Here is an 8,995-nt window from a genome sequence, read left to right as displayed (position 1 = left end):
CGAAGAGAATGAATAGTAATAATAATAATAATAATAATACTGGATAAGTATGTGGAGTCTTGATACACGGTCCATGATGACACTGGTTAGCAATAATTTGCCAGTATGACTCGTTTAAGTTCGACCAGAAGACAATAATGCTGTCGAAACTGATCGTCGAATAAAGTCCTATTGCAGCTTTCCCGTTGTAACGTTTTCGTTTTCAAATTCTTTCACTTATTGATACTAAGTTGTTGCAACATATAGTGAATATCAGAAAGTAACTAGTTTCGACAGCAGTTACGATTACTGAAGTCTATTTGCGCAGGCGACTCACTCAATTTTTTTGCGTAAACTGCAGGAGCCAGCTAGAAATATCCGACAGAACGCAAACTCGGAGGATGTATAGAACAGTGTAATAACAGTTCAAAAATGGTTCAAATGGCTCTGAGCACTATGGGACTTAACTTCTCGAGGTCATCAGTCCCCTAGAACTTAGAACTACTTAAACTTCCTAAAGACATCACACACATCCATACCAGAGGTAGGATTCGAACCTGCGACCGTAGGGGTCGCGCGGTTCCAGACTGAAGCGCCTAGAACTGCTCGGCCACCCCGGCCGGCGTAATAACAGTAAGAGATTGCGTCAGAATAGAGATGGTATGCAGATAGGCCTGGCAGCGGGCCCAGAAGGTTCAGTGCTACGAGTAGCTCAGTCAATAAAGAGCTGTCAGGCGAAGTGGAAACGTAAAAGCAAGAGCTAATAGGCCTCATTGACTTCAAAACACAAAAGCACGTGTGTGAGTTCCAACGGAGCAGAATACTAGGTCTCTAGGTGGTGTACTTGTCATACCATAACTTTTTGGTTCGTGCAGGGCACGTTGCTGCCACAGTGTCGAACTACAGAACAGAAGAGATTTATACACAGCGATCAGCGGGCACTGTCCTACACAATGTGACAACAGCATGGTACAGTAACTAATTCGACTGCATAGTCCCAGTTGCTAATACATTGTTATCCACAAAGTCGACTCGATTCTAAAAATTATAGATCCGCCTGCGTCGACGATTCTGCACCGTCTACTGCGGGCCGAACTGACAGACTGCGTGGCATTGCGTCTGCTTCCATTGTCCAGAAACCACAAACTCTTCATGCTGCGGTGGTCAGGTTAACACCGTCAGTGGGAAGGTGAGTAGCTAATTGTTGTGTTTTCTGACGAGTCTTACTTCCACCTAACCTACAGCGATGTCCACATGCGAGTTAGCGCGCTGCCAGGCCACAATCTGGCAGTTTCCGTTGATGAACTACGTAGCGCTCAAACGCAAGCCGCAGTGGTTTGGAGCGCCATTGGACACATGTAACCTTGACAACAACGTACTGAGTGTAATATGAACAGTGATCGCGACATCGGTAGGAGTCCAAAGTTGTATCCCTTCTGTAGACTACTCCACATGTCATATTTCAGCAGGAAAATACCTGGCGAAATGGTTATGGAAGATGTAAGCTTTCTTCGAATGGTGAAGGGTAAGATTCATTCTCCGGCCAACAGTTCCGACTGACATCGCATCCATCCAGCATGAGCCGACTGCTGTGGCCGAGCGGTTCAAGGCGCTTCAGTCTGGAACCGTGCGACCGCTACGGTCGCAGGTTCGAATCCTGCCTCGGCCATGGATGTATGTGATGTCCTTAGGTTAGTTAGGTTTAATTAGTTCTAAGTTATGGGGTACCGATGACCTCAGATGTTAAGTCCCATAGTGCTCAGAGCCATTTGAACCATCCAGCATGCTTTCGATATACACGCCTGGCAATTTTATAGTCACAGTTTGCCAGCAGCAGCTGCCGATGCTTAACAGTCTCGCATGCATATCACACTGAGGGAGATTCCGCTGGAACATAGCCAAGTTATTTTTGAGTCCATGTTAAGACGTGCCTATCATATCACTACAACATGTGAGGGCTTCACACCATATTAAATGCTTAAAATCAGAGAACATGTACTCTTCCATATTCCGAATCATTTGCATATTTGGATGTACCGAACCTGCTATGTAATATTTTTCAGTCACATATATTCTCAGTTTCAAAATTAGGAAAAGAAAGTCAATGTAGATATCAGTATGTGTACATATGTTGATCCATAATACCATACTGTTTTACATTTGAGGTATTTCTTCACATAGAGATAAAGTATTCATACTATTAAAAAAACCAGTCAGATACACGTTGCTTCGTTCTTTTTTAAAAAGTAAACTAGTGGTTTAGTCTTTCGTAATTTATCCATAAGTCCATAGGCACAATTTTAACAACGGTTCCTCCTTTTCACCTTGTCCTTGTATATATTTTTCGTTTTTGATTATCATTTAGTTCTGTGTTACAAACTGTACAATATATTCCGATAATACAAGCATTGCTATTAGTTATTGTGAGCATAGTGTATATCCCTGACTATCTCAACGTTGATAAATAACGTGGTGGAGGGTATTACATCATGGAGGGCCAGATGAATTGTCACGTCTGAGATAAATATATTAAAAAAGGCGTTGCTATACCAGACCGGACTACCAAATAAGATTCTAATGTGGTACTTTATGACACATACGGACTAGATATTGGATTGTGTCCCTGCATTAAAGGGAATCACTCTTTGTCGATGTTTCCATGCAACTAAAAACTGACAATGTATTCAGTTGGAGCTATATGCAACAAACACTCTTTGGAGACCAACTAGCAATGTTCTAGTGTGATTACTGCAGCTCATGGAAAATAAGAAATAAAGTAATTAAAATCTATAAATCGCGTACATACCAGTTTCTAAATACACCACTATAGTAAATTCGGAATCTGGAAAAGCATAGGCACCGATGAATGCATAAAAGTTGTGTATATCATTGCCGAAATGTAATAAATGTTCATAAGACGCGAATTCAACGGTATTGCCCATTACCATAACGGTATCAATTACAGCTTCGCAACCCAATTACGACTCTTTATTTACTGCAATATGGCAGCTAAAGGGATCTTTCTGATGTAGTCCACTGACTTTTCCATAATTTGACTTCCATTAGTTAAAAACAGCTGTTAGAACCGCACATGGAAGTTATCCGCGTACAAATGGGAGATTCCGTGTGAGTGCTACACTTCCCACTATGCGCTATTAACAGAAACGTCAAACGTTTACATCGCTTTTAAGAAACGTTTGTATCTTCCGTCGTTACTCTGCTAAGAAAGAATATTCACTTGTGTTTCGAATGGCACTTTCGATTCCAACAGTAGTCTTAAACTCGCGTCGATTTACGAAGAACGCAGTGAAGGAATGCTCCCAGTCATTGAACTCAAATATATTCCGTTTCATTTTCCGTTTCCCAATCGCACAATCTTTGACAGTTTCAAATGACACTCCATAACTTACTGGCAAAACCGCAGGAGAACCAGATATTGTGTCACGATTGGCTAATAAATTGTTACGCGCTAATAACCGCTAGTAAACGAGATTTATACAGTAAACATTGATAGCGTGCGTTTTTTTTGTACATACTCGCGGTCACTCATTAAGACATGTTTATTGCGAAGAGTTCACGGCTTTTCTTGGACTGGAGTTCATTGACTGCAGATTGTACAGTACGCTGATCGCTTTACAACGATCGACAGCCATTGATACTGGTAAACATAACGAGTATTCTGTGGTCTACTCTCTGAGTATAAAACTGATACAGTGTGCATTAGCTATTCATAGACCATTTCATCAAATGAGAGGAATTCCAGTGGTGTCAATCTTAATTCAGTGCAAATTACAGTGAAGAGACCAATACATATCTCGTTGCGCTTGGAAGATTGGGATATAGGAGAAGTAGTTCTTTTGTTGTTCGAGATGTGATCAAGGGTTCAACAAATTGCAGCTGGTTCTTTAAGAATGTACATGTAAGCTGGTCCGTTGGTTTGGGGGAAGGGAGCAAACAGCGAGGTCATCCGTCCCATGGGATTAGGTAAGGATGGGGAAGGAAGTCGGCCGTGCCCTTTCAATGGAACCATCCCGGAATTTGTCGGAAGCGATTTAGGGAAATCACGGAAAACCTAAATCAGGATGGCCGGACAGAGGTTTCGAATCGTCATCCTCCCGAAAGCGAGCCCAGTTTGCTAACCAATGTGCCACCTCGCTCGGTACATAAGTACAGCGTGGGCAGAACAATACTGGCCTAAAAATGTATCACAGTTTTTAAATACTTCAAGAAGTCATTTAGTTTGAAAATAATTTTCGTTCTATGCGCTGAACGCGTAGAGTGGAACAGTAGTTTGTTTTCTAAATTTGTCTCAGTATCAAAAAAGAACCAATGACGAGTTAAGAATAATTATTTCAAGACAACAGTTTTACTGGCGAGCCCTCAGGTGTTTCTATTAATAATGGAGTTCTAGCTATAATAAACGTAATGTAAATGCGAAGAAACTTAATTTTGCACTATTTGTTGTCATAATCGGCAAACCCGAAGTACAAGTGCCAATTTTCACAAACGAAATCTATATACTTCCGAACAGAATGTAAATATAGTGAACAGAAAAAATCATGTTATATAACATCACAAAAAGACCGACAAAAAATCTGTGATAGGTACGCTCAATGAGTTTTAATGAGTTAAAAAACATACTTTTAGTTTACGTTTATCTTCGGGTCTTCATATTTCTATGCTCTATATTTCTTAAGATAAATAATTTCAAATACAAATTAAAGAGTGAAATTATTTCTGAAAACTCAGAATTGTGGTTTAAATTAAAAACGACAGGCTATTAACATGCCTTTCAGAAACCCTTAGAGAATAAGCATTCCTTGCTCAAACTGAATAAAATCAATAACAATATTTTGTGATATTTGCAATAAGTAATACGTCATGTTTTAGAACTATAAGCAGTATTCCCTTTTTAGTGGAGTTTGCACTATACTGGAATTTTCTGTCGGACTGTAAATCGAACGTGGTTATTTAGACTGATCTGATACGTGACTTTAATCTGTGAAAATTCTAGACCCTAACATGTTCTGAGGGACAGGACTGATTCAACTGCCTCTAAACTACACCAGGCCGTCATCTCGCCTATCATTATCGTGGATAATTTCTCTCAAAATTCAGTTTCTACAGAAATGATACATCGTTAAGTGCTAGAAAATGATGGAAATCTACCCATTCATTAGCACATTACGATCTACTAACCAAATACATAAAATACTGAAAACAGCTTAGGACCTTGGATCCTCCAAAAAAATACTAGTGTCCTCTGTTTCTCTGGCCATTGCTAACCTTAGACTTTGGTACCTTATTCTCCTACATCAAATTTCCTGTAAGTTAACTCGTTTTATTGTTACATTAACTTACAGACATAGCGCTTCTATCTATTATACTCTGAAATTGTATTTTTTCTGTATACGTAAGCTTTGATTCGAGAGATGGTAAATGAGTAACATTTTGTAGAAACTATAGCTGAATAGCTGTTGGTCTCGTTCCGAGACGCACTACCACATCTTCCACTGTGGGAAGTTTTGGAGAAAAAGATTTAATAAATGGCACGCTCACCTGATGAAACCTTAAATTTACTCACTGACATCTAAGCACTTACGACAGTCAAATATGAGATTGCTTCCTTCTGCCACGGAAATTTTTATTTTTGTCAACTGGTAAAAGCGAAACTAGTTCAAACGAAGAAAGACTGGGCTTTAATGTCCCACCGACGACAAGGTAGTTAGGGACGAAGCACTGGCTGCTGTTGGGGCAGGATGGGGAAGGAAAGTGGGCATGAAGTTTCAACGAAGCCATTTCAGGTTTTGGCTTAACTGATTTAGGGAAACCACGGGATCCCGAACTTTGAGCGGCAACTAGGGAACTGGATCCCGATTGTACCAGATATGAAACCAGAGTCTTAAGCCCTGCGCCGTCTCTCTTGACCATAGTTTGATTAGTCCTCCTGACTTCTCTACATGACTTTGGATCTGAGAATTACCAACAATTTCGCTTATTACTAGACAGAAACACTCGCTAATGATTACGGAGGCGGGAGAAATATGTATATACAAACCTACTTGTACTTACCTGTGGCGCATTCTAGTAGACAGACAGAAAGATCAATCACATAATAATGTTCACTTTATCTGCAGCTGAGTACACGTTATCTAGCCCTCTACTAACATTTTCCACCCCAAAAACATCTCCTATTTAGTACGCTCCGATAAATATATTACACATTCCGGAAACAATTATTATTTCAACCTAGTGTTAAGTTTGTAATGTTTTACTACATTTGAAAAGGGGAATTGGTATATTCGCTTATTTAGAAATAAGAGGCTCTTGGAAGCGCAAGAAAAGGTATACGAACGTAGCAAAGTTTAACAATAATCCAGTTACCACTCAGTTTTATAATGATTTATTTCCAAGGCAATGCCAGTGGCAATTATTTGTGTTGTCAGGTGTGTTACAACACCCCATTTGACTTCTTTACTTCGAAGCTTCTGGTTACTGCAATCAGAAGAGGTAATGGCCAAGTGTGTGCTTTCAGGACGTTAGAAACGCGCGTGTGTAATTTATCAGTTTTTCACGAACGCAGTCTACAAGTAGTACACACTGCATCCAAAACACATCGTTTTCTCTGTATGACAAAAAGTACAAGACTCCTGGAGAGAAGTCACAGAAATAAAGCACGTGATCCATAAAGCACATCATTAAAACTGTTTCTTCCAGTGGTCTTACATTATTTGTGTGTTGACATTCACGCTATGTCAAACTGTACGCCAAAATTCAAAACGTGTTTAACTATCTTTGTTATATCTGTTCTATAATACTTGAGAAATTTTGGAAAAAAATGGTGTAGTTGACTCCCGCCGGTTTTTATTTATAAATTTAAAGTTATTTCTGTGAAAATATTGGTGAATTATTGATTTTCCATAAAAATTCCTTTTTATCCTTTTAATATTTTGTTCAATGTTTTAAGTTTTGTCTTTTATTATAATGAAATTACGTACTGTTTCCTGTGCTTGGCTTACAACAGGTGAATGCTCATTGCTGTCACAGGATTTTTTTGTAATCGTTGTATAGTTAAGAGAATTCCTTTGCAGTTTTACATATGTAATGCATATAACAATGCGATCGTATGATCTGGTATATTACAGATTGTGTTAAGTATCCCGTGTCTTCATGTGTACTATGTTTCAGTTTCTGTGACAAGTCGAGATTTATATTTTAACTTTATATTATGTGAAAAAGTTTACGACTTTTACAGAACTTTCGTTACATTCGGTGTGGTAGTTACTGGTGTAAAAGGCTTTCGGTTGATTGATTACTGTTTGTGTCATTGTATTGGTTTTATTGTGTTATGTGTTTTCTCTACGTTTGATCTTTTGTGTATTTGTATGTCGTATATTCTTAATAAAAACATTTCTACCTTCCCGTTCTGTTGATTATACTTTGTGGTTAATGGGTAACACAGTGGTTTCCTTGTGGATGTTGCTTCAAGTTTTTCACAAGGTCTTGAGTTTATAAATTTTTCTACGGATAAACCGTCTAAATCTAAGAATTTTGTGCTTATATTTTCTTCACGTTAGTCAGGGAAGCTAACTATGTGATCTCTTCAACATAGGATACTAGTATATTACTTACAGCTTATCTCGTGGCTATTACTATGAGCGGCAAACTTGCTGTGTGGAGAAGGAGTTACTGTTTCAGATTACTGTCTTGTATGTGTTGGTCGAACCAGTTTAATTTATTGAACATGTTGAAATTTTTTAAAAGTGAGCTCAGAACAGAGAAGGTTAGTGCAGGACTAATGTGCCAGTCAGCATGTCAACAAGGCGTACCACTAATGCAACAGACCTCAGAGCGAGGTAGGTAGAAAAGCAATATACAGGGTGATCAAAAAGTCAGTATGAATAAGAAAACTTAATAAACCACGGAATAATGTAGATAGAGAGGTAAAAATTGACACACTTGCTTGGAATGACATGGGGTTTTATTAGAACAAAAAAAAAACAAAGTTCACAAAATGTCCGACAGATGGCGTTGGACAGCAAAACGTCAATGACAATCGTGTATAAAAGGAGCTGTAATGAGAGAGAGAACTAAATGCGCCAGCAGTCGCAGCATGTTGACGTTACCTGAAAAGGCGCTTTTAGTGAAGCTGTATTATCAGAATGGGGAACGTGCAAGTTCAGCGTTGCGATCCTATCGCCATAGGAAGGGGATTCGAAAGGGTAAAGGTCCGTTGACAAATGCAGCTGTGGGGAGAATGATTTCGAAGTTCGAAGCCACGGGTTGTTTAGACGATAGACCCCGTAGTGGCCTATCGTTCTGAGTCTCGTTGGGCGATGATACGCCGGAATGATTAGTGTATAACTGTTGTGTACGTATTGGAAGTACAGTATTTCCGTTTTTATTTCTTGTTTTTGAAAACGGAAATAGTAAATTACACAAAATGCCAGATACCATTTCTGTTACTACAGGTGAGACTGTTGTTGCCTTGATGCAGCAGGTACAAGTAGCATCATAGTTGAATTCCCAGACACAGCGGGAAAAGGAGGAGCTACATAGGACGGTAGAAGTTTTACAACATGTTGTTAAGTAATTACAATCAGGGCTTATGGAAACCAAGACAGTAGTAACTGTACCCTCCTCTTCTTCTTTCGATCTTACAGCGGTCACCTTAACAACACCTTTTTCTGAAAGGCAACGAAGGACGTAACAGCGTTCATTGACAATGTTAAGGCTACCGCCGCAGTGAGTGGCCCGACAGACGAGATTTGTCTCTGTGTGGCTAATTTACGACTGGACGGCGAAGAAAAGACGTATGTGTTGTACCATGAAGTTTCCAGTAAAGCAGAAACATTCCAGCAACATGGGTTACGGCGACGTTATCAGAAGCAAGCAGCACAAGGATTTTCCGGGGAAGATTAAGCACATTGACATAGAAACATAAGAAATCGGTAGAAACCTTTTTGGATAGAATTCGGAGGGTCAATGCACAAACATACCACCTGATGCAAAATGC

The 8,995-nt window shown here is 39.4% G+C and overlaps 1 long non-coding RNA gene across 1 annotated transcript in view; it reads left to right on the top strand.

Annotated features, from left to right (window-relative positions):
- The first annotated feature begins 710 nt into the window (after window positions 1-710).
- LOC126161846 (uncharacterized) overlaps window positions 711-8,995 on the top strand; it is a 45,525-nt gene continuing 37,240 nt past the window's right edge. The window contains exons 1-2 of the long non-coding RNA XR_007534966.1: window positions 711-948; window positions 1,031-1,168. This is a non-coding gene — a long non-coding RNA (uncharacterized LOC126161846). The remainder of the gene's footprint in view (window positions 949-1,030; window positions 1,169-8,995) is intronic.

The sequence above is a fragment of the Schistocerca cancellata genome, chromosome 2 (genome assembly GCF_023864275.1).
Source record: "Schistocerca cancellata isolate TAMUIC-IGC-003103 chromosome 2, iqSchCanc2.1, whole genome shotgun sequence".
NCBI classification, from domain to species: Eukaryota; Metazoa; Arthropoda; class Insecta; order Orthoptera; family Acrididae; genus Schistocerca; species Schistocerca cancellata.
This window is presented reverse-complemented; position numbering and strand designations above follow the sequence as displayed.